The sequence below is a fragment of the Gopherus flavomarginatus genome, chromosome 18 (assembly GCF_025201925.1).
Source record: "Gopherus flavomarginatus isolate rGopFla2 chromosome 18, rGopFla2.mat.asm, whole genome shotgun sequence".
Taxonomy (NCBI): Eukaryota; Metazoa; Chordata; order Testudines; family Testudinidae; genus Gopherus; species Gopherus flavomarginatus.
In genome coordinates this window covers 9,393,177-9,419,715 of record NC_066634.1, presented here as the reverse complement: position 1 = coordinate 9,419,715, position 26,539 = coordinate 9,393,177, and the positions used below count along the sequence as shown (strand labels likewise).

The 26,539-nt window shown below is 48.9% G+C and overlaps 1 protein-coding gene and 1 non-coding gene across 2 annotated transcripts in view; one reads left to right on the top strand and one right to left on the bottom strand.

The window, feature by feature from the left end:
* The window catches only part of LOC127036605 (zinc finger protein 560-like), an 813,726-nt gene that overhangs the window by 169,110 nt on the left and 618,077 nt on the right, over nucleotides 1-26,539 (top strand). The window lies entirely within an intron of this gene.
* On the bottom strand, nucleotides 2,534-2,615 carry TRNAS-GCU (transfer RNA serine (anticodon GCU)). Its single transcript has one exon. It is a non-coding gene; the product is annotated as a tRNA-Ser (tRNA).

Genomic DNA, 26,539 nt, shown 5'->3' with positions numbered 1-26,539 from the left:
ACCCCCTGCTCCCTTCCTGTGTCTGCAAACACTCCCCCTCCCCCGGCGCCCGCTGCAGTGCTCGCTGAGGCTGACTCCAGTGGCTGAAGGTGCCTCCAACTCTGCTTCACCTGGAGGGGGAGAGACAAAGAGAGGAGATGGTCCCAGGGTGTGAAACCAGAATCAGGGGGCAAGGAAAGAAGGACTGTTTGGAAAGGTGGGCTTTTTGTGGGGGGGGGGGGTGAGCCAGAGGGATTCAGAAGAAGTTGGGAAGCAGAGGCTCAGAGAAATTGAGGGGAACCTCCTGGGTGTCTCAGTGTTGCCCAGAGTTTGTACAGCACCTTGCATAATATGGGGTCTGATCTCAGTCATGGTCTGTGCAGCACCTGGGAGCCCTGATGTCTGTTTCCTGATCACAGGCTCTGGGAATGGAGAGAGGGAAACCTCAGCACCTGAAGGTTAATGCAGCCCTGTGTGCAACCCCTGCTAGGGTGATCCGACAGCAAATGTGAAAAATTGGGATGGAGGTGGGGTTAATAGGCACCTATATAAGAAAAAGACCCAAAAATCGGGACATCTAGTCATGCTAGTCCCTGCTGTTCTCATAAGGGGTCGGCTTAGAGAGGGTTTGGCTACACTTGCAGCTGTCCAGCGCTGGGAGTTAAAGCTGTCTTCCTACAGCTGTTTAGGGAAAGCGCTGCAGTGTGGACACACTGACAGCTACCATCACTCTGTCATGGTCACATTTGCAGCGCTGTTGGGAGTGGTGCATTATGGGCAGCTATCCCAGCATTCAAGTGGCTGCAATGTGCTTTTCAAAAGAGGAGGGTGGGATGGAGTGTGACACAGAGCGTGGGGGAGACAGAGCGGGTGGATTTTTGGAGCTGACACTGTGTCAGCTCCCTGCCTGGCAAGTTCAAGCCTCCTCCCCCACCCCTCTCTCATTCACTAAATGCAAATAGCCGCCTTTGTTTTTTTCCTCACAGACCAGATAAGCCGCTGATCCAAAACAGACCCCCCCCCACCGTGCCCACCCGGCTGCTTCTCTCCTCAAGCAAACACCAGCTGTGGGTGTTCCAAAGGGATCCCCCTGCCTCTGCTCATTCACTGCAAACAGTAACTGTGTTTGGTTTTTAGATAAGCAGCTCCGGGAGCCTTGAGCCCACAACAAAACAAACAGAGGCATCACACCAAAACAAAGAGCATTATCTCTACTTAAAAGCATTATGGGAAGGTTCCGGAGGTCAGTGACAGCGTAGTAAGATTAATCATTGTTTACACTGGCACCCCAGCGCTGCATCACCAGCTTTGTTCTCTTTATTCCTCTCGTCGAGGTGGAGCACATGCAGCACTGTAGACAGGGAGATACAGCGCTGTATGTGCCTTGCCAGTGTGGACGGGGAGTAAGTTACAGCGCTGTAAAGCCACCACCTGCACTGTAACTCTCCAGTGTAGCCAAGGCCTGAGTTGTAGTAATAATAGCAGCCAAGAATCCGGTGGCACCTTCTAGACTAACAGACGTATTGGAGCATGAGCTGTCGTGGGTGAATACCCACTTCGTCAGATGCAACAATAGTCCCATATGGGCTAGTGGTCAGGATTCCTGGTTTTCAGCCAGGTGGCCTGGGTTCAACTTCTGGTGTGGGAAGAGTGCAGAGCTTTTGCCCAGAGTGGAGGCAGGAAATGAAAGGAACAGGAAGGGATCCTGCCAGCAGTGGAGTTAGACAGTGTAGGGAGGGGACCCCAGAAGTGGGGGTGGGGCAGTGGTTTGGGGGGAGATGAGGGAAGGATCCCAGCAGTGCGGGAAGTTGACAACCTGGAGAGCACAGGCCTGGAATGGGGACCTGGAAGAGTGAATGTGTCCCTCTAAACCCATCAACTGCAGACTAGGCAGGCTTGGAAGAATTGTGTATTTGTTGGTAAATGTCAATTTCTGTGTAAACACACAACCCAATGGCAAAATATTTCCATCAATAATCATCAAAATTGACAGATGGGCAAAGTAAGAATCATGCTGCTTGAGAACTTATCATGTTGTAGGAGCAGCAGTGATCTGTATGCTCTGTATAACCTGTATGCTCGAAAGGTCTGTTAAACTCCCCCAGCTTGTGTCCTTTCCCTCTTTGAATGCCTGTGAAGTGGCTTTCCCACTCTCCTTTGTACCTCCAGTGAATGCCCTTCACCCGGACCATCTGACCAGTGGTTCGCTGTGTTACTTTCTATTGCACCTCAGGGAGACTGATCTTCATCGCACCATCCATCGCTGCGCTGTTGGACACTTATCTTAAAGGATCCTGACATCTCCACTGCCAGGCCTGTCCTGGGAGCGTGAGTATGAGTGTGACACCCTCCCCCATCCCTTCTTTTGAGCTTAGCTATCAAGCTAATAAATGTGCTGCTTTCTACCAAACTCTGGTGGGGAGGGGCATTATTATTCCTCTGTAAGCTTACTAACTGACCCAATTTTGGGTAACTCAAGCAACATTGTTTGATCTGTTATTGTACCAAAGGGGGAGATGGTTGTCTATAAAGGAGGGTGAAGACTAAATGCCTCTGATGAGGATGGGATTTGAACCCATGCAGGCAGAGCACAATGGGGTAGCAGTCCATCACCTTAACCACTCGGTCACCTCATCTGAGCTGTCAAAAAACGGACAGGAGGAGAAATCTAAGGCCGGCAGAGATAGGGCCACTCAGGAGTTTTTAAATACTAAGTGTAAGCAGGGTCTGAATGAGCTCCCCTCTCTCACCTAGTGAGGAGCTGGGGAAAGACTTCAGGAACAGATCGTGTTTGCATAGACACACCTACTCTGCCTAGCTATGCAGCATGATGGGGCCGCTTCCCCAAAATGACCAGTTTGGGATGGTCTTGGGTTACAAATCACTTTAGGATTGAGTGGAATGAAATGTTATTCTCCTTCCTGTATGAGTGAAGGGCAGCAGAACATACCTAGTCCGTCCTGATGGAGGGGTAGGTGAGTGAGGAATAGCTTTTATTGGACTGCAGAGAAGTGATTGAGGACGTCACCCTAAACCAGTGGTCCCCAAACATTTCACATTGTGCCCTCTTAGCCATGGCTGTGGCCCCTCGGAAGCCACGGTCAAGAAGCGGGGCTGGGAGGAGTGGGGCTGTTGCTTGCTGGGGAGAGGGGTGTGGACAGGGGTAAAGGGGTCGACGCCGGGCTGGGAGCCAGAGTCTCAGGCTGAGGGTGGGGTTGGGGAAGAGCTGTGGCAGAGTGGTGCTCCCTCCCTGCCCTCTATGTGGGCTGGCTCAGGTCCTGAGGTGCCCCCATGAATGTTCCTCTGTGTCCCCCTAGGAGTCGCACCCCACATTATAGGAACCACTGAACCCTACTCGCTAAGCCGGGGCTAGTGATGCCAAACCCCCGGGAAAGGGAGAACAAGTGTGGGGGCCCCAGCACCAGAACCATGCCCCTACCTTCTGTCTGTGGCTCTACCCCCTTCCACGCATGGCCCCATCCACTGTCACTTCTGTTCCACCCCTTCCCCCACCAGCCCCACCCTATCACTCCTTTACCCCTGCCCCGCTGTGGCCCTGAGACCAGAGAAGTTCTGTGCCCCTGCTGCAGCCCCCGGGCTGTAGCAGGGAGTGGGAGCTCCTCCAGCCCTGGGGCTGACATTGGGGAGACTTTTCCAGGGGGACCTAACTTGGCCAGGGCCCCTGATCATGGGCCCCACTGTCCCCTTGGCAGTGCAAGGTTTGGGGAGGCTGAGCCCCCTTGTCATAAACAGATAGCTAAGGGTTAATGTTCTTTTACCTATAAAGGGGTAACACCAGTAACCTAAAACTCCTGACCAGAGGACCAATCAGGAAACAAGACTTTTTCAAATCTGGGTGGAGGGAAGTTTGTGTGTGAGTTCTTTGTTCTTTGTCTTGTGTCTGTGGCGTCTCAGCTATGAGAGAGATTTTTCTATCTCCTGCCTTTCTAATCTTCTGTTTCCAAGTTGTAAGTACAAAGATAATAAGACAATAAGTTTATATATTTTTTTGTATTTACATGTGTGTAGTTGCTGGAATGTTTAAATTGTATTCTTTTTGGATAAGGCTGTTTATTCATTTTTTTCTTTTAAGCAAATAACCCTGTATTTGTCACCTTAATACAGAGAGACCATTTTTATGTCCTTTTCTTTCTCTTTATATAAAGCTTTCTTTTTAAGACCTGTTGGATTTTTTCTTTAGCGGGGACTCCAGGGAATTGAGTCTGCAGCTCACCAGGGAATTGGTGGGAGGAAGAAGTCAGGGGGAAAATCTCGTTGTGTTAGATTTACTAGCCTGACTTTGCATACCCTCTGGGTAAGGGGGAAGAGAGATTAGCTATCTTGGTACTTCTATTTCCAGGACTGGAAACAGGGAAGGGGGAGTCCCTCTGTTTAGATTCACGGAGCTTGCTTCTGTATATCTCTCCAGGAACCCAGGGAGGGAACACCTGGAGGGGAGGAGGGGGAAGGGAAATGGTTTATTCCCCTTTGTTGTGAGACTCAAGGCATCTGAGTCTGGGGGTCCCCCGGGGAAGGTTTTGGGGAGACCACAGTGAGCCAGGCACTGTATAAATCCCTGGCTGGTGGCAGCTTTACCAGGTCCAAGCTGGTAACTAAGCTTGGAGGTTTTCATGCTAACACCCATATTTTGGACGCTAAGGTCCAAATCTGGGAAAAAATGTTATGACACCCCTCCCCCCTGAGCCTCCATTACGAGCCGCCCAGGCTTCCACTGCTCAGTGTGTGGCCAGTCTCTGTGTTTTCTGCTGCTCGTTCTGGGGAGCCTGGCCGGCCTTAGGGGTGGTGCCCCCCAATAGCCACCCAGGGCTCCAGGGGTCAAAGGGCACTGTGTGGCAGTGCAAAGGTGCTCACTGCTCTCCCCTGCCCCAATGCTCCTCCATGGGTCCATAGAGGTTTGAGGGGAGTAAGGAGCAACCCTATGTGCTCCATGCGTCCTGGTCACTTTTCCCACTTGGGCTGTGCTGTGAGGGGAGCATCAGAAGCTGCTGCTCTCTGCCCTCCCGCTATGCAGCCCGGCTGAGGAAAGTGACCTGGATGCAGGGAGCTCGGATGATCTCACTTCTTGCCCCTGTCGTGGAAAATGACCACCACCCAGTTGAGTTGATCAGACAGCCTGAGGCTCCTTTATTGATTAATCAAAGAATACAAGCATATATGCAGGGAGAGACGACAAAGTCCCCTAGCAAGGGGAAGTCGCTCTCCCTTACAGCAGAAATACCTGGGTTTATATAGCCAAAAACCGCACATTACCATATGAGCTTATACATCCGAGGATACCATATTTGGTTAATACAATGACATCTTTTAACCATCTGTTAAAAACAACTACTATTAATATACCGGTTATGAGCTAATTTGCAAGCTTGCTCTTTGTAACTTCCCCTTTTTACGGGTTTTTGTAATTGTCAGGACTTTGACACCTGGTTTCCACCTACTTGCGGTTTCAGCAGCTGTGTTCCATAGCAAAATTTTGAGGAACTTGGGTTCAAAAATACATGTTTGTTCCTTTGGCCAAGTTATCTGGGGTTATTTTATGTGTGCACAAGCTACTTAATAACCTATAATGACCTAACAGCTGTTAGTCTTTTGGCAGTGACAGACTGGTTATTTTAGGGATTTTTCAGTTTTAACTCCATATAGCAGCATTGATTATTGTAGCAGCATTTTATAAAGAAATCAGAAAGTGAGCCTCTGGAGGGTTAGTGGAAAATCAACTTTTCTTACCCTGCTACATGTTAGTATGATTGGGGCCTAAGGCCTTGATGTGATTATTAGCTTGATTCAAGACCCGGCTTTAGGGCCGGGGGGTTAGTTTTCTTTATCAATTCCCTCCTTTGTTTGCTGTTAATGGGTCCCCCACAGCAGCAAACACTTCATCGATGTCTGATAGGGGGATATTCATAAGCTCCTGGGCAATTTTTTCGACTGTTTCCTGATCCACCATTCCTTGGCCAGGGTTACCTTCTTGGGGAGTGTTGGAAGGGGTCTGATCGTTATCAGAGAGACTAGTCCTGAAAGTAACACAAATATCGTTATTGACATTGGTGGGTGTGTAATACGGTTTGGGTCTGACAGGGTGAAGAGAAACCAATTGTGGAGGGGGATAGGAACGGGAAGGAGTACTAGGGCAAGGACAATGCGACCAGCAATTACAGCAACACCAACAGCAAATACATACAAAGGTAATTGTACCAATAGTGAAAAGGAGCCATACATACCAAGGGTGTTTTTGGGGTGACTGAAAACTCTTTGTAAACTGACACAAAACATCACCTTTCACACAGAGGGTAGAGACTAAATGAACCGTTTGGAGGGCATTCAAAGCTTCCTGGTAAACAGTTTCTAAATAGTGAATTTGGGTTTGTAAATGTGAAATAGATTGAATGTCTGGTAGGAGGGATAGCAATGAGTGGAACCGGTCAGGGACGACGGAGGTCCAATCGAAGGGAACCTGAAATTCTAAATAAACCTGATAGTCCTTTTCTGCGGGCCAGTAAATGTTGTGAGTGCCTGAGCTGGTGTGGAGATTAAAAGCCACATCGTGTATGATTGAGGAGTTAACATGAATGCAACTGCTGTTAGCAGATAGTAGGTCATGGGAGGCTAGGTCTTGTAAAGTACCAGGGCCCTCCCAACATACTCGGTGGTGGACAGTTACTACCTCTCCTGGGTGTAGTTTTCTAAAGCATTGCAGTTGTGGGGGCTGTAAGGGCCAATAGGTCCAGAGATCACCTAGACCTATCCAAAGGTCAGGGGTTATAGCCGGGGCACCAATTAAGAAGCGGTTAGGACAGCCAGGGGGTTTAATTTCCCAAACATCCCGATGAATGACCCAGTCCCACAAACAACCACCCCAAGGGCCCGGGAGGATACGGTAAGTGGGGGCCCAAAATCCTTTCACGGGTCCATAAGCCCGGAAGGAACACTGTGAGCGCCAACATCTCCATTTAGAGAACTTCCACGTAAACCTCCATGGCCACAAATCGAGGGGGATACCAGATGTCTTAGTAAGGGCAGTGGGCCAGCGCTGCTGTTCAAGGTCCTTGCGTAAAGAGAAATGAATAGTATTGAGATAGTCCTGTACTTCTGAACACGCTTGGTCCCACTGCAATGCCTTACCTGATGTAGCAACCTGGTGAACCATTTGTGTGAGTAGAGTCTGGGTGACAACGCTTAGTGCCGAAATAGTGTGGAGTGCGCCTATTCCGGCCTTCTCCTCAGTAATTTGATCCCCGGAAATAAACCCTGCAGCCTGGTCTAATTGTCCCAGATGGCCCTCATGTTCTTGCGTTTTATATAGAGTCCAGGCTGATGCTGCAGTGTTAACACCATGCAGCAGAGTATCAACAATATCCCTTCTTTTTCTACTTTCTGTAAGTCTAGCCTGTTGCTCCAATAGGCGTATAGCAGCACCCTTAGAGCAATTAGAATAAGTACTTGTAATTTGGAAGTGGGTGAGGGGTATGGAGAAATGGACAGTTCCCAAGGTAGCATTTAGAATTGTCCATCTGAACCCTGATAAATGAGGGTTTTCAGTGGGCTCATACCATAATTGTTGGCTCTAAACCTGAATGCCTTCTTTGGCCAGTGTGATGTTAATTGAGTGTGAAGGGGTGTATTGTAGCAATGTGCAGGACAGATTTGCAGTGATGGGAATGTCCTGGGCACACACAAATCCTACAGCGGCTAAACATATTTTGTTAACAGTGACAGTAGTTCTGGTGGCATGAGTAGCTACAAAACATTCGGGACCCTCATCAGTAAGGGGCCAACATGTACCTGGAACTAGTACAAGGTCTATATCATGGTCAGTGTCCCATGCATCTATGAAAATATTAGATTGGTCAGGTTCTCCTGTATAATTAATATAAGAGGTTATATTACGATAACTAAGATACACCATACCAAATGCATTCCATTTAACATATCGTTCATATACTTGACCGCGCAAGGAGAAAAGCAACTGAGTTAAACAGTAAGAGAACAAGTCACCAGAAGAAGGAGGCCTAGGCCACTGCATAACAGTTGAGGTCTTGGGCAAGTATGAATCTGCTTGGAGCTCAGAGCGGATGCGGCTTTCTGAAATGTTGATGGATGGAGTTACTACGGGAGGATTACTTAAAGGAGGGACCGTGGGGGGAACAGTGGAAGTGTGGTCTAGTAGTTCTGGAATGACATAACATGGCCAGGGGACCTGCGGTGGATTGCAATCAGCTGTCCCTGGGAGAAATCCCAAATACCAGTGTACCCCACATTCCCATGCCTGCCTGCCACACGTTCCTCCCTGATACCACATTACGTAACGTCTTTTATACCATGGCCAATTTTTAACGTCCTCTATAGTAAGAGTCTTTGGCTTAGCGGTGGAGGTTTCCCGGGACCTTCTTACTTTTCCCCTTTGTTCGGCAGCAAGGTTTTGTTCGTCACACAAAACGGAACGAGGAGTGATTTTTTCTTTTCCCTTGGCTGCGATCCCACACATCGGGTAGTGTGGAGTGGTTGTTTTCACCTTTGGCTTGACTGTTGACAGGAAGCGCAGTGAAGTAGTTTTTCGGGCAGCAACTGAGAGTAAGTAGGAATCATAAATGTTTAGGAGAAACATAAAAAACATCAGGATGGTGATAAACCAGATAGAGGGCATTAGCCATTTCCGCACTCGTGCAGTCTGCTTTATTTTGGTTTGTGGATCGGTCATGATGCCTTATACGACCTGCCGACTTCGAAGGCGATACTTAGGTTCTTGCTCAGGTTCACCTGCTAACGTTGCCGGCTGAGGCTGTAGAACAAACGGGGCACCAGGGGGATCCAAAAGAGGCGTTACCTTTTTGCAGTGAGATGCGTGTACCCAATTTGGGAGTCCTTGGCACTTTACTGCAGTATGGGTGGTTAGTAAGACCTGGAATGGACCTTTCCACCTGGGCTCCAAGGCTGACTTTCGTTGGAACACCTTACAGCAAACCCAGTCGCCTGGCTCCAAAGGATGGCATGCAGTCTCGGCTGGATCTGGTAGGGCACTTTGGACCTGTGAATGAATAAATCTAACATGTCTCATTAGTGCTTTGCAATATTCTAGTACATTTTCATCACAGAGGTGCAAATTTTGGGAGTTAGGGGGCAGAGGCGGGGATACTGGCATCCTCATTGGTCTAGCCATGAGAATCTCATGAGGAGACAATCCATGTTTACGCATGGGAGTGTTACTCATTTGCATTAATGCCAGAGGGAGTGCATCTGGCCACTTGAGGCCTGTTTCCGGGCACAATTTTGCTAGCTTGTTTTTTAGATCCCCATTTTTCCGTTCCACTGCTCCCGCGCTCTGAGGATGGTGAGCACAGTGTAAACGTTGGTCCACATGAAGGGCCTTGCAGATTTGTTGAGTGATTTGACCCGTAAAATGGGTTCCTCTGTCACTGTTAATTGAGACAGGAATACCAAGACGGGGAATAAATTCTTTGAGCAACTTTTTTGCTACAGTGGTTGAGTCTGCCTTAGCACATGGGTAAGCTTCCACCCATCCAGAATACATGCACACACACACAAGCACGTACTCATATGAACAACACTTAGGCATATTTATGAAGTCTATTTGGATGTTTACAAACGGTCCCCAGGGTGGCGGGTGTGCTGCCTGGGTGGTTTGAACCGGTCGCCCACTGTTATATGCCATACAGATAGGGCATGTTTGGCAGTATTGCTGGGCAAGGCTTGTAAACTTTGGAGCATACCAGTACTTAGATACAGAAGCAATCATCCCCTCCTTGCCAACATGGGCTAGCCCGTGGGCTAGCCGGGCAAGGTGTGGGAGTAGAGCCAAGGGTGCTACCAGGCGGCCGTCTGGGGCATACCACAAGGCATCCTCTGGATGTTGTGAACATCCGGACTGTTTCCAGCAATTTTTCTCATCCTTTGATGCTGACTCCTGTATAAGTGCTAGATCCTGTAAAGAGTTAACTGAAAAGACGGGCTGGGACATACAAAGAGCAAATATTTCGGTAGGAGCCGGAGACCCGGAAAGGGCCGCTTGCCTGGTGGAGGCATCCGCCAGTGCATTTCCTCGAGTAACATCGTCATAGGGTTTTTTGTGGGCTGCACATTTGACTACAGCGATAACAGAGGGTAACTGTAAAGCAGACAAGAGAGCATTGACATACGGACCATGGCTAATAGGTGCTCCGGTAGAAGTGAGAAATCCCCTATATTTCCACAATTGCCCATAATCATGTACTACCCCGAAAGCATATCTAGAATCAGTGTAAATAGTAACAGACACTCCGGTTGCTAAGCAACAGGCTCGAGTAAGGGCAAATAGTTCAGCAACTTGAGCTGATTTCACTGAAGGGAGGGAGAATGCTTCTATAACACTTTGTTGATCGCATACAGCATAGCCTGCTACCAGCTGTCCTTCCACATTTCTTAAACAGGAGCCATCCACATAATAAATCAGTTCTGGGTTTTGCAGGGGAATATCCTGCAGATCAGGTCTGGGAGCAGATAATTCAGCAGTTACAGATAAGCAATCATGGGGCTCCCCATCGGCTGCCATGGGGAGAAGAGAAGCAGGATTTAGTACCGGGCACCTAGCCAAAGTAACATTTGCAGCATTTAAAAGAAGCATTTCATACTTGGTGAGTCTGGAATTTGAAAGATGCTGTGTTTTGCCTTTTGTTAAGAGAGCGGTGACAGCATGAGGAACTGCAACAGTTAACGGACTGTCAAGAACGAGGGAGGCGGAGGCTTCAACTAATATTGCAGCTGCTGCAACAGACCGGAGGCAGGGGGGTAAGCCAGCTGCTACCGGGTCTAACGAAGAACTAAAGTAAGCTATGGGTCTGTGTTTTTCTCCGTGAGTCTGAGTGAGAACACCCTGGGCTGAGCCTTCTTTTTCATGACAGAAAAGAGTAAATGGTTTCTTATAATCCGGTAAACCGAGAGCAGGGGCTTTGGTTAAAGCAATTTTGATTTGTTGAAACGCTTCCTCTGCTTCTGTGGGCCAGGGAATAGGGTCAGAGATCTTATTAAGAGTTAAATCTTGTAAGGGCCGTACAAGAGACGCATAACCCAGAATCCATTGTCTACAGTAGCCTGCCATTCCTAAGAATCCCCTAAGCTGCTTTTTTGTAATTGGCCTGGGGATCTTTTGAATTGCCTGCACCCGCGAAGAAGACAAAGCGCGTTTTCCTGCAGAAATATCATGGCCCAGATAATGCATTACAGGGAGACAAAGTTGTAATTTTTCTTTTGAAGCCTTATGACCTTTTTGAGCTAAGGCTTGCAACAAAACCAATGTATCCGTTTTTGAAGCTTCCAAAGAGTCAGAAGCAAGCAACAAATCATCTACATACTGAACTAGGACAGACCCATTTGGAAAAGAGATATCATCCAGATCTTTCTTTAAGATTTGAGAAAAGATAGTAGGGGACTCAGTATAACCCTGGGATAGTCTGGTCCAAGTATACTGAGCTCCTTGATAAGTAAACGCAAAAAGAAACTGACTATCCACATGAATGGGAATAGAAAAGAAGGCAGAGCACAAATCTATTACAGAAAAATACTGAGCCGTGGGAGGTATACAAGAAAGAATAGTAGCAGGATTTGGAACCACCGGAAAAGTTGGGAGGACAGCAGCATTAATTGCTCGTAAATCCTGTACGAATCGCCAGGTGTTTTTTTCCGGGCTTTCGTACAGGTAGAATGGGAGTATTACATTCACTTACTGTCGGGACTATGACTCCCTGTTTAAGCAGAGCAGAAAGAACCGGACGAATTCCCTCCTCAGCTTGCTGAGAGAGGGGATATTGCCGGACTCTAGGAAGAGGTTTGCTTGGATTGAGATGAATTTTGACAGGTTGAGCAGAACAAATGCGTCCCACTTGATTAGCATGTTCAGCCCACAGCGAGGGGGGTACCTTCGCCAGTAGTTCCTGTTGCAACAAGGAAGGACTGGGATCGGGTTCCCGACCTGGGGCTGGATCAATTTGGAGTAGACCTAAAACCTCATTATGAGCCGGGTCGGGGACTTCTAAAAAGACAGTGCAATGAAGTTTGCACAACAGATCTTTTCCTAAGAGGTTTACAGGGGAGCACGGACTGAGGAGGAAAGCATGATCAGCAGAAAGGGGACCGATGGATATAGATAGAGGAGATGACACAGGATGGGGAATAGGGGTATTTCCCACCCCCACAGCAGTTACAACCTCAGGGGAAAGAGGTACAGTAGAGAAATCCTGTGCTCTTAAGGTGGATCTAGAAGCTCCTGTATCAACCAAGCAAGGGGTAGGGACACCATTTATTAGACAAGAAACAGTTGGACCAGTTTGGTCCACATGAACAAGGGGGGCAACGACGATGTTATTAGTCTCCTGGCTTTCCTAGTAATTTAGAGCTGGGGCTGGCGGGGCAGGAAGGGGTCGCGTGGGACAGTCCCTAATAAGGTGTCCCTCCTTTTTACAATACCTACACTGGTTTTTTCCCAATTGGGGACAATTGGCTCTCCAATGTCCTTCTTGCCCACATGAAAAACAGGCTGTAGAACCAAGATTAGTAAGAGGGTTACTTTCAGCAAAGGGTTGATTTTTAGTTACAGCCTGTTTTGGCCTATGCCTGGGCCCTTTTCCAGCGGGATTTTGCATGCTTTGGATCTGCAAAGCCATTAGTTTAGATTCTGTCTCATCTTTTTTTCTTTCTAACTGCTGATGGAAATGCTGCGCTGCTGCCAGAATTTCCTCCAGATTCTTGCCTTCCCAATCCACTAAATTAACCTTTAACTGTTCTCCTACCTTTGGGAAGAGTCCTTGCACAAAGGCTGCCACCACAGCTTGTGTGGCTGTTTGTTCTGCATTATTAATTCCCGAATGTCTTTCAAACACCTGCTTTATACGTTCCATATAATCGGCCGCATTTTCTCCCTTATTTTGTTTACAGGCATTTATCTTGGCCCAGTCCGTTTTTTTTTGGACATACATTAAGAACCTCATTAATTAAGTTGGTTCTTCTTTGAAAATAGTCAGCTTCTGACATCCGGCCAACATCAGCTGGTCAGTCTGCCCTGGCATAGAGGCGGGTAAGGGTTTCTTTGGGCACTATAGCTGATAACAGCTGATGCATATCAGCATGTGAGGGGTTATAGCACTTGGCTATCATGCTCAATTGCTCTTGGAACTTAACGGGATCTTCCCTGATTTTTGGAAACTTCTCGATAAGGTTGTAAAGGTCACCTGGTGACCAAGGGGCATGAACTGTCATTAACCCTCCCGTGCCCGAGGGCAGCTGTCGGAGGGGAAAATTAGTGACGGTTTCAGGCGGGGTGGTTATTTTGTTAGCCTTATGTAGCCAAGTCTTATGACGGGTGTTAAAGGCTACGGCATCAGGGTCGGAGGCAGGAGAGATAGGAGAACAACTCTTCAGAAGGGATTCATATTTTGGTGATGTCATTATTTCCCTCATCTTAGCTATGGTACCTGACAACCGTCGTGACGGGGATTCTGGGGATACTTTTTCCCATTCTATCTGCCTACACTCCCAATCTATGTCTTCGTCTCATGCCGTCTGTTGCCATTCCTTCATAAGCGCCTCCCCAGTGGTTATGAAGGCAAGGGCTTCTCTTAAGTCATCAGACCTGTCAGACTTGGGCGTGGACCCACTTGAAGAGGTCATAGGAGGCGTTTGCGTACCAGAACCCGAGGGAGAGGAGGAGGTGTCTGGATGGTCGCCTCGGTTATCCTCCGTCTCACTTCTGTCCCCAGATCCGGCCCCACCCCCTGTCTGATCACCCGGACTATATGCGGGAGGATTATTAGGGGCGGGTACAGGATTATTGGGCCACGGTCTGTATTCTAAGAACAGATCAATTAACTCATCAGAGGGGGGTGAAGGATAGATTCTTTTCGGGGCAGTCGGTTGTGGGCGTGTTTGGGACGGACAAAGAGGAACTATACCTGAAGAAGGAGGACTTGGCAAATTTTGAGCACTATTTAATTTTTCCTGTGCCTCTTTAAGTTGGGTTTTTAGTTTCTCTTGGGTGTCTTTCAATCCCCTAACTTGGGATTCCTGACGTCTCTTACCCATCTCATCGTGCCACTCAAAATAAGCATCAAACTGTCCCTGTCCTACAGAGTTAGCGACAAGGGCACCCCTGAGGTGCACAATCCTATCAAGGTCAAAACTGCCTTCCACAGGGAATTGCAGTTTTGGATCATCTCTAGTATACCAATTCCATTTTTGCAAGTATTTACATGTCGACAGGCCACGGTGCACATACATATAAGCAGCAGGAGTGCCTTTTGGCGGGACTGGAATCCCTTTAGATTGACCAGACCCCATTTTTACTTCAGCCTTCTCTCACCCAAACCACTCACACAGGGGAACGCTAATCTGGATTACCACGGTTTTAACACCAATGGTGTCTTTACCTGCCCTGGGCAGGGGAATACTGGGTGGAGTAGGTTTTCGCTGACCTGCCTGAAAACGGCAGGTACCTACAAGGAAGGAGGTAGAGGATGGGACGGGCTTCCTTCCGGAGAACCCGCGGTCCCCGCACGCCTGTCGTCAGCCCAGAGCACCAGCCTTAAGCCAACGATGCTTCTGAAGCTACGGACTTAGCGGTACGGTTTTCCTGGGGGCTTCCCTCCTCTCCGAGAAGGTAAGGGAGCTTATGGCTCCAGTGGGCAGAAAAGGGACTCTGCGGTCCTGAAACGACAGTGCTCGAGGAGCGGTCACAGGGTCATAGGTCATGGAAGGGAAGGGAAAAAGACGGGGAAACACACAAGCACCCAACAGGCTAGCCACTTACCAAGGCCTGCCAGCTGGGAAGCTTTATAATCTCCTCATACAGAAGCTCAGCTGTGGGGCTTGCTTTCGAGACACTCCCGGTCACGAGCTTTTGCTTTGCAGGAGGCTCGGGGCGTCTTCCCACAGCTGCATTCACGCTGGCCGCTCGGCCCTCACACACACAGACATAGGCACTTTCTTGACACAGCCGTCAAGGCGAAACCACGAAACGTTAAACCCGGATCCCCATCAGACCTGGTAGGAAGGGGACCCCTGATCCGCGCCCGGATCAGGACTCTCCGGACCAAAAGGAGCGTGGTCCGTGGGTTGTCGGCGGTACCTTTGAAACCACGGGAGCCTCTGGAAAGGCTCTGAAACCTCAGAATCTCGAGAACCTTAGAGAAAGGGCATCTGGTCTGTCTGATGGCTAAAAGTTCGAACCCAGCTTGTGACTTACCCAAACCGGAGCCTACAGACCAGTCCTTTGCCAAACCCCATAGAGATTTCAAAAGGTCTCTTACCTTTTAATTGGGCCCGGGGGTTGGAAGGAGATTGTCTGCGGTCCTCCGATCCAGGAGAAGCCCTCTTGTGGGTTCCCGGCCAATGCACCAAAGTGTCGTGGAAAATGACCACCACCCAGTTGAGTTGATCAGACAGCCTGAGGCTCCTTTATTGATTAATCAAAGAATACAAGCATATATGCAGGGAGAGACGACAAAGTCCCCTAGCAAGGGGAAGTCGCTCTCCCTTACAGCAGAAATACCTGGGTTTATATAGCCAAAAACCGCACATTACCATATGAGCTTATACATCCGAGGATACCATATTTGGTTAATACAATGACATCTTTTAACCATCTGTTAAAAACAACTACTATTAATATACCGGTTATGAGCTAATTTGCAAGCTTGCTCTTTGTAACTTCCCCTTTTTACGGGTTTTTGTAATTGTCAGGACTTTGACACCTGGTTTCCACCTACTTGCGGTTTCAGCAGCTGTGTTCCATAGCAAAATTTTGAGGAACTTGGGTTCAAAAATACGTTTGTTCCTTTGGCCAAGTTATCTGGGGTTATTTTATGCGTGCACAAGCTACTTAATAACCTATAATGACCTAACAGCTGTTAGTCTTTTGGCAGTGACAGACTGGTTATTTTAAGGATTTTTCAGTTTTAACTCCATATAGCAGCATTGATTATTGTAGCAGCATTTTATAAAGAAATCAGGAAGTGAGCCTCAGGAGGGTTAGTGGAAAATCGACTTTTCTTACCCTGCTACATGTTAGTATGATTGGGGCCTAAGGCCTTGATGTGATTATTAGCTTGATTCAAGACCCGGCTTTAGGGCCGGGGGGTTAGTTTTCTTTATCACCCCCACATCCCACAGCCCCTAGGGGTGCCCAGATGAGCAGCGTTCCAGGGAGGAGTGGGGGGCAGCAATGCCAGCTGCTCCATGCACACAGGTCAGTCTCCCCATGTGGGTGCAGGAGGGGGTGCAAGGGTTTCTGTGATACCTATTCTATCAATATCGTCACTCAATACCAGGCAGTCAAATTCACCAGTCTTAGTACTTAGACGTTTAGCGTTTGTATTTAAGCACTTCTAAAATGTGTCCCATTTTAGCTGTCTGCTATTACATGATGTAATTGAGGGAGACTCTTTCATTTCACTGTTTCTCATCAGAACCTACCTGTACATTATCATCTTCCATCCTCTCCACCTTACTAGGCTATAGAGAATCCCTGTGAATAGTTCCTCTCCTAACGGATGTCTCTGTCTGAACCCTGTGCTCCTCAGCGCCTGTCGGCTTTCCCCAGCTCTGAGGCTGTGTCTACACCGCGGACCTTACCACGGTGCAGCTGTGCCACTCTAACCATGCCATTGTAAGGTGCGCTGTGTGGCCGTCCTTATCGCTGAGAGAGAGCTTCCCCGGCAACAAAGCGAAACTACCTCCAATGAGGGGCAGGAGCTTTGTCACCGGGAGCACAGCTCCACCTATGATGCGCTGTTCACACTGCTGCTTTTCATGGCTCAAATTTTGGCATTCGGGGAGTGTTTTTTCTCACCACAGAGAGACAAAATTTTTAGCAAGAAAAGCCGAAATTAAAAAAAACTCCTCTGCAACCTATTTAATTTTACCTTTATACAACCTTTATACTGCCTCCAGTTCTGGTATCCTCATTTGAAAAAGATGTTGTGAAATTGGAGCTAGGGCAGCAAAGAGCCACCAAATGTTCTGAGGGCTGGAGAAAAATGCCTTCCAGTGAGCTATTGAAAGAGCTCAACCTGTTTAGCTTATCAAAAGAAGATTGAAAGGTGATTTCATTGAAATGTTGAAGGGCCTTAATGGAGAGAAAAGATTGGGTATTTACGGGCTCTTGAATGGAGCAGAGAAAGGCATAACAAGACCCAATGGCTGGAAAGTGAAAAGAGACAAATTCATATTACAACTGAGGCACAATAGTCAACAGCGAGGATGATTCACCACAGGAGCAAGCTACCAAGGAAAGTGGTGGATTCACCATCTCCTGATGTCATTTAATGAAGACTAGATGCCTTTCTGGAATCTGTTTGCCCCCAAAGTAGCTGTTATGTCATACAGGAGGCCTGTGATATGCAGGTTAGATGCTCTAATGGTGTCTTCTGACCATGAAGTCGACTAATTTCTGAAAAACTGAGTGTAGCATTGGGAGCAGCGTCTGATGTTTTCCTGTCTAGCCGGCTTGCTGCCTAGAACGAACGCTCCTTGAGTGGGGTGATCCACAGGGAGTAGCTCAAAGCTCCAAAGTGCCTGGCCAGGGGCAGGACATTAGCCCAGCAAGGGAGGGGTGTGGCAGTGACATCACAAAGGCCTTTTGCAGGACCTCAGACTATTGGTCAAAGGTGGTGGGGAGGTGGTGACCTCACAGAGAGATGCTGACATCAGCCAGGCAGGACAGGGGCGAGGGGCCAGGGAAACCTCAGAGACCTCTGTGGCTTTGCTTCAGCACTTTTCCTTCTCCAGGTCTCTCTTTGAGGACTGAGAGATTATTTGGGGTCATGGACGTGAGCGCCAGGAGGAACCTCTTTCGAGTTTCCTCCTTCCCTTGTAGTGATTTTACTAGAAAACAGCCATCCCTGTTTAGAAGGTAAGAGCCTCCTGGAGGTTTGAAACCTGTTCAGTCTGATCTATCTGGTGACAAGTGAATTCTAGGCATGGAAAACACGAGCTTAAGGAGGCAGAATTTTATTGCGCACCTGGGATTCTGTCCCTTAGAATCGCTGGGGACATTAGGGTTCGTCCTTTTTGTTTCACCTCTTCCTCCATCCCTCCCTCCTCTTCTTCTCTTGCTTCTTTTGTCCTTTCTCCTGTTCCCTTCCCAACAACAGGACGGAGGTGTGTGTGTGTGTGTTGCAGGGAAGTCCTCTGCAGCTCCCACTATGGAAGGTCCACCCAGAAATGTGGGACTGAAATAGTGCTCGGGCAGTGATCCCCACCGGTGATCTGAGCCATCCTTTGGGCTCTCTGGTGAGAACCCTCAGCCTCCCGTCCTCAGTCTCTACCCTGATTGGTTGAGCAGGGGGTTATTGATAGGGAGGAGACTCAGGTCCTTGTTGTTCTATTTTAAGATCAAGTAAATAAGTCAGAACCAGTTCTATCTTTGATTAATTTTGCTGCTTCTCTGCATTAATTGTCTCTGAGCAGTTGATGATTCCCTCTTACATTTCAGTTCTCCTCAAATGCTTGCTGAATAATTACTGTCACTGTTGTTGGTCTGGAGCTCATCTGAGAGCACAGTATTCAGATCATTCAATGTCTGAAATTCAAGATCCGATGGTTTGTTTGAAAATCAGGGCTCTTGGGTCCTATTCCCAACACTGCCTCTGAAGGGCTGTGTGACCTAAGACAAGTCAATTCTCCTTTCTCAGCCTTAGCTTCTCCCTCTTTCAAGTAGGGATAATAATGATCCGCTCTTACCTACCTCATGGTGGGTGAAGGATGCGGATCCATTTGGGAGTGTCACTAGAAGTAGTGCATAATATGAAGTTTCCCATCATGTTTACTCAGAGCAGATTATGACATAATAGATTAGCTGAAATAGTCTATTTTATTTGTATTTTTTTATTTTGAAATTGTTAATAGTAGCAACGACTTAGCTCAGATTGAAGCATCTTATCTAATGGTTGAGATGTAAGTGTCTCCTCTTTGTGTGCGAGGAGATAATTTAACACACTCTGACAAAGAGGAGATGCTTTTGTTTTGCAAGAAAATATTTTTGCAAAGATCTTTCATCCCACTTGTTATGATTTTGAGAAACAAACTGGTTTAGTCTAAATGGGATTTTCGGACAGAAACGGTTTGAATGAAATTTTCCCACCATCTCGATTCCTGGGCTCTGGGGTGTTTTCATCTGTTAGAACAGGAGTCAGAACTGGTTGCTTCTCTTTCTGGCTCTGCCATCGCATTCTTGTGTAGGCCTTGGGTAGGTCACTTCCCTTCTCCCATCTGTCCAATCGGAACAGGAACAGTTCTCGAACTATGGGCAGTTTAGAGCCCAAGTGAGATAAGGGGTATTAAAGCCCTCTGTGAAGGAGAAAGGGGAGTTTCACAGTGTTTAGCACCAAGGAATTCTAAAGTTTGCTAAAATGTCTAGTCTGTGGAAACAAGAAATGGTCGGGGCCAAACTTATTAACCACTGCCTTTTTAAAGCCCATTCAAAGATGTGAGTCCCTATCTTTTAGGTACCTGTGGTTCTTTGCTAGCAGCAGAGAAGAGGTTCCTGCCTCCGTTTTTGTGGCCTTAACAAACCAGGTGTTGTGCCCCAGTTCTCGTCTGAGACCCCTGAAAAAGAAGATCTTCCCATCCATGAACGAGACAGGACCTATCTTTCAAAGGGGAACAAAAAGACCTCTGGGACTTACAGACTAGCTAGCCTGACTGCCATAGCTGGAGAGATCCTGTAATACATTGTTAAGCACTCAGTTTGTTAGCAGCACCTACAGGATGATTTGGTTCTTATGACTAGTGAGCGTGGAATTGTCAAGAACAAATCATTCCAAACCAATCCTCTTTCCTTCTTTGGCAGGGTTCTGGGCCTGGTAGAGGTGAGTAAACAATAGATGGGATCTAGCTTGGTGTTACTAAGGCTTTTGACACAGTCCCATAGGACATTCTCAGAAGCAAACGAGGGAAATGCAGTCTAGCTGCAATCGGTGTAATGTGGGTGCAGAGCTGGTTGAAAGCCAAGACTCCAGGAGCCCTTCTCCATGTTTATCTGCCCAACGGGGAGGGTGAACCTAGTGGGTCTGGCAGGGATCAGTCCGGTGTCAGGTACTATTCTATATTTTCATGAATGATTTGGAAAATGGAGTGGAGAGCATGCTCCTAAAGTTTACAACTGACACCAAGCACTTTGGAGCACAGGATTGAAATTCAAAACACCCTTAACAAATTGGAGACTTGGTCTTCTTGAGCCAAACTCCATGGTTAGGACTCTCTCTCTACACTGGGCTGAAGTGAAACCCCAGAGCCAAGCACTCCTCCTGGGCAGTGAACTCCGACCTTGATTGGTCAGATGCTGCTTAGCACTGTCAGAGCAGCTTTTGCTGAGAGATTCTCCCAGCACTTTCCAATAGCGGGAAGGTATGAAATCCCCATTTGACTGCTGGGGACAGAGCCCGAGAGTGGGGAGCAACTTGCCCAAAGTCCCCAGGAAAAGGAAAACAACCAGCAGAGGAACCAATAGGAAACCCAGCAATGGAACTCAGGAGTCCTGGGGGTGTGCTGTGGTGACCAGATGTCCCAATTTTATAGGGACAGTCCGAATTTACGGTCTTATCTAGGATCCTATTACCCCCCACGCCGTCCCGATTTTTCACACTTGCTGTCTGGTCACCCTAGGGTGTGCACATGTGTGGGTCCCAGCTGCTCCCTATCCCTCTCATTGAAGCAGATGTGCAGGGTTACTGCCCTGGGAAGTGCAGGGCACCAGTGGATGTGGGGTTGGCTGGAGGTAGGGTCTGGCTTCAGGCAGGGCAAGGGCTGCTGGGCTGGCTGGCTTCAGGCAGGGGGGTGCATCAGGGGTTGGCTGGAGACAGGGCAGGGAGGATGCGGCTGGTGCAGGCAAAGCAGAAGGTGCAGGGCTGGCTGGAGACAGAGGCTGACTGCCGGCAGGGCAAGGCAGGGGGTGCAGGGCTGGCTGCAGGCAGGGCGTGGGGCAGGGCCGGTGCAAGGAAGTTTCATGCCCTAGGCGAAACTTCCACCTTGCAATCTCCCCCCCCCGCACCCCTGCAGAGAGGTGCCCCACCCGTGGCATCTCCCCCCTCCACCCTGAGGCTCCCCTCTTGTGGCAACTCTCCTTCTCTGCCCTGCGGCACCCCCCTCGCCCGAGCTCACCCCTGCTCCGAGCACGAGCACCCCGAGCACGCCGTGGTCGCTTCACTTCTCCCACCTCCAATTCTTGCGGCGCCTATGCCTGCCAGGCAGTCAAGCACCCTCCTCTGAGCCACAGCAGCCCTGACAGTTGACAATAGAGGCGCCTTAACCCCTGAGTTACTTCAATGTGTCCCCTTCGGGGGTCCAGCTCCGATCACCAGATACTCGGGGTATGTCTATACCAGCTGCCGAATCGGTGGGCAGCGATCGATCCAGCGGGTGTCGATATATCGTGTCTAGTGTAGATGCAATACATTGAGTGCTCTCCCCTCGCCTGCTGTACTCCAGCTTGGTGAAAGGCGCAGGCAGAGTCTACGGGGAGCTGCAGCAGTCAACTCACCGAGACTGTGACATTATAAGTATAATCTAATATCTCATTGAAAGGTGACAGGGCCAGAAAGAGTTAATTAACTCACCTCACCGACTGACCTGACCCGTGGGTGAACCTTAAAAACTGGTTAACAAGATATATAAATGAACAGAGCTTTGAAATGCAAGTCTGCAGTGTTAGAGGTAGAAGGGGAGGTGTTTGCTCAGGTCTTGTGATGTCAGCAAACAAGTCTTGTCTATTGCTATAGTTTTAATTCAAAGAGCAAAAAAAAGAATATTAACATTTATGATGATACTTGAGTGAAATAGTATTATTGTCTGTGTCTCTTTGAAGGTTGTGGTAATCTTTATCTGAACTGTTTGATGGATGTACTAATTGCCAGGATGTTTGGAAGAAGAGTTAAGCCTATTGTTTTCTCAGGCTGAAATGCTGCTGGAAATGTTTAAGAACCTGGGACACGATCCTTCTTCATCTCAGATCTGCTTTGGGTTTCAAGAGGGGGAAGCCTTAAGCCACAAGGATTGAGATCCCCAGTCATTGACTGGAGCCACCCTGAATATGGCCATTGGATTATAACCTATGGACTATTTCTAAAAGGACTTTTGGCAACTACAAGCTCATCTCTACTTTGTATCTGAACCTCAAAAATTGAATTCAAGTCTATATGTCTATTAATCTTTTAACCAACACTCACTCTCTCTCTTTTCTTTTCTAATAAATTTTAGCTTAGTTAATAAGAATTGGCTATAGCATGTCTTTTAGGTAAAATCTAAGTTATAATTGAACCTGGTTATGTGGCTGATCCTTTGGGATCGGAAGACTCTTTTCTTTTATATGATGAAGTAAGATTTTCAGGAATCATCATCATATCTAACAGGTGTGTCTGGACGGAGGCCTGAGGCTGGGTACTTTAAGGGAACTGCATGGTTTAAACTTCTCAGTAACCAGTGAGGTACTACAGAAGCTGTATTGTGCTGGCTTGGTAAATCTAAGTATTGAAATAACCAGCAGAGTTTGGGATTTGTCTGCCCTGTTTTGTTTGCAATTCACTCTGATTGAGTGAGCTGAGCTGGCTCCCACGGGCAGCACCGTCACACCTACAGCCAGGCTGCAGAGGTCCGGGGGATCTTAGGGGCCTTGGGGTGCACAGATACCTATGTCCAGGCCATAGCGGTCCCTGGGGGGCTTAGAGAGTTTGGGGGGACACAGATACCAATCTCCATGCTCTAGGGGTCCCATGGGGGCTTAGAGGGTTCGTGGGGGGCACATATTCCTACATCCAGGCTGTAGGGTTACCAGGGGGGCCTAGGGGGTTAGTGGGGGTCAAAGATACCTACGTCCAGGCTGGAGGCATCCTGGGAGTCTTAGGGGATTTGTGGGGGCCAAAGACACTTATGATGTCCAGGCTGTAGGGGTACCAGTGGGTTTTAGGGGTTCGAGTGGGCACAGATACGTATGTCCAGGCTGTATCGTTCCCAGGGGGGGTTAGAGGTTTCGTGAGGGGCACAGATATCTACGTCCAGATTGTAGATGTCCCGGGAGGGGGGGTTAGGGGGGTTGTGGGAGTGCAAATACCTATGTCCAGGCTGTAGAGGTTCCTGGGGGATTAGAGGGTTTCTGAGGGGCACATATACCTACGTGCACACTGGAGTGTCGCAAGGGGCTTATGGAGTCTATATGGGGTACAGATGCCAATGTTCTGGCTGTATAGGTCCCTCGGGGGCTTAGGGGGCTTTTGGGGGGTACAGATACCTAAGTTCAGGCTGGAGGGATCTCTGAGTGTCTTAGGTGTTTGGTGGGAGGCACAGATACCTACGTCCAGGCTGCAGAGGTCTCGGAGGGGCTTAGGGTCTGTCACAGAATGTGGGGGAGTCCGGTCCTGCACCCCTCTTCCTGGGACTCACAGTGACTCTCAGCCAGCCAGTAAAACAGAAGGTTTATTGGACAACAGGAGAGAAGGATACAGCAGAGCTTGGAGGCACAAGCAGGACCCCACAATCAAGTCCTTCTAGGGCCTCAGGAAACTTAGTTCCCAGTTTGGGAATCCCTGAATTCCAACCACCCAGACCAAAACCGAAACTGAACTAACCCAACTCCCTCCAGCTGGCCATTTCCTGTGTCCAGCTTCCCGGGCAAAGGTGATGACCCCTCCCCCCGCCGAGCTCAGGTTACAGGCTGAGCACGTGTCCGATCCTAAAGTCACCCCCTGCTCTCCCATCCCCCACACAGACAGTCCCTACTCCATCACAGTAATGCACAAAGCATTTCTCTCATAGAGGAACAGTGACAACATGTGGCCATGCAGGGTAATGCACAGAGCATCACGCCTATGTAGAGGCTGTAGAGATCCCTGGGGGGCTTAGGGGTCGTGGGGGGCACAGATAGCTACGTCCAGGCTGGAGACATTCTGGTGGGCATTAGGGGCTTCATGAGGGGCACAAATATCTACGTCAGGGCTGGAGAGGTCCCTGGATGGCTTAGGGGGTTGTGGTGAGCATAGATACATACGTCCAGGCTTTAGTGGTCCCTGGGGGTTTAAGGAGTTGGTAAGGGTCACAGAAACCTACGTATGGTCTGGAGGGGTCCCTGGGGGACTTAAGGGTTTGTGGTTGCGCAGATACCTAAGTACCGGTTGGAGGGGGCCCTGGGGAGCTTAGGGGGTTTGTGTGGCGTACACATAGCTATAACCAGGCTGGTGGGGGCCCTATGGGTCTTAGAAGGCTGGTGGGGGGCAGAGATACCTATGTAGGGACTGGAGAAGTCCTGGGGAGGGCTTTGTGGGTTCCTGGAAGTCACAAATATCTACGTCCAGGCTGGAGGAGTTCTGGGGGTATTAGGGAGTTGTGCGGGGGCACAGATACCTATATCGAGGCTGTAGGGGTCCTGGGGTTGCTTTGGGGAATTTTGGGGTACAGATACCTACTTCCATGCTGTAGGGGTCGCTGGGAGGATCAGTGGGTTCGTGAGGGTGCACAGATATCTACGTCCGATCTATAGGGATCCTAGGGGGGCTTAGGGGTTTGTAAGGGGCACAGATACATTCATCCAGGCAAGAGGGGTCCTAGGGACCTTAGGGGGTTCATGCTGGGCACAGATACCTGCGTCTAGGCTGGAGGGTTTTGGGGTCTTAGGAGGGTTGTGTGGGCACAGATACCTATGTCGATGCTGGAGGGCCCTGTCATGTCTTAGCGGATTCGTGGGGTCAGAGATACCTACATCTAGGCTGGAGGGGTTCCGGGGAGATTAGATGTGTTTGGGGGGGGGGAACAGATACCTACATCCTGATGGTAGGTGGCCCTGGGAAGCTTAGGCGGTTTTTGTCGGTCACAGATACAAACAGCCATGCTGTAGGGGTCCCGAGGGACTTTGTGGGGCTCTAGGGATCACAGATACCTACCTACAGTCTGGAAGGTTCCTGTGGGTATTAAGGGGTGTGTGGGGCATACAGATGCCTACATCTGGGCTTGTGGGTTCCCTGGGGGGCTTAGAGGTTTGTGGAGAGCACAGATACCATTATCCAGGCTAGATGGGTTCTGGTGGGATTAGGGGGTTGTGAGGGGCACAGATACCTATGTAAGCAGAAGCAGGATGAACTCTACCCTCACATCTGGTGGTGAATTATGGCAAGTGTGGAAAAGGATTTCAGGGTCTGATCATGTTTGCATAGACACAGCCACCGTACGTGACACGGCCACGGCAGCCTGGGATGGTTACTTTGGCAGCTATGGTATCCCCAGTTTGTTTGTTGTTGGGGTGTGAGATGTGGAGTGTTGTCACCCTGTTTGTGTGGATGAGGAACTGTGAAACGGCTTTGAGACAGGGATTCTCACCATCAGTTGAGTGGCACTCACTAGACAAGGGAGTGGGCTCCTTGGGTGAGCTAGAGTCACCAGTTGCACTTTTTTTCTTTTAAAAGTTGAGTAGCAGTGTTTTTTATTCTCTTAAGAGTTGAATTTTTAGATTCTTAGGCTGGAGTCACTGAAAAGATGTGTTAGCTTGTGGGGGACTCTGAAACTGTACTGCAGAACACAGTAGTTGGCAGACAGGAGCAGTTTGTGGGAGTGGTCCACGGAGTGAAGTGAGTCTAGTATTTTTGGGGATAGCTGGAGCAGAACACAGGTCGGCTGGCAGAGCAGCTGGTGGACCGAGCTGAGCAGTTTATGGGGAAGGCAAAAGCAGAATCCCATTTAGAGGCAGAGCAGTCAGCAGTGGACCACATAAGGTGTCCCTTTCTACTCAGGCTGGCAGGGGGAAAAACCCTGCAGATAGACTCTTGAACTCTGGGGTTGCGCAACTGTGGGTGATTTTGGGGTTGCTGGACTCTTGAAACATTGGAGATATTGGACTTTGGAGCCTTGGGGTGATTTGGGGATTTCTGGATTAATGAGCCCAGGGAAAAGGACACGGCCTAGTTGAGGTGTTTTCCCAATTTAATGCTATGTTGTTTATCTCACGTTATTAAACATTTTCTGCTACACCCAGACTCTATGCTTGCGAGAGGGGAAGTATTGCCTCTTTGAGGCACCTAGGGGTGCGTATGTAAAATTTTACCATGTCACTGGGTGGGGGCTCGAGCTGGTTTGCATTACATTGTAGGCAAGGGACCCCTATGTATTGAACACAGCCGTTGCTGCTATCAGTTCAGCCTGGCAGAAGGGTTCCACCTACGTCCAGGCTCAAGGGGTCCCTGGGGGGCTTAGGGAGTTCGTGGGGGGCACAGATATCTAGGTCCAGGCTGTAGGATGTCGGGGGGGGCTCAGGAGTTTGGTGGGGGGCACAGATACCTACGTCCAGGCTGCAGGGTTCTCAGAGGGACTTAGGGGGTGTCACGTAGTGTGGTGGAATCTGACCCTGCACCCCTCTTCCTGGGACACACAGTGACTCAGCCAGCCAGTAAAACAGTATGTTTTTTTTGGCCAACAGGAATGAAGGATACAGCAGGGCTTTTGGGCACAACCAGGACCCCTCAATCGAGTCCTTCTGGGGGTTCAGGAAGCTTATTTCCCAGTTTGGGATTCCCTGAATTCCAAC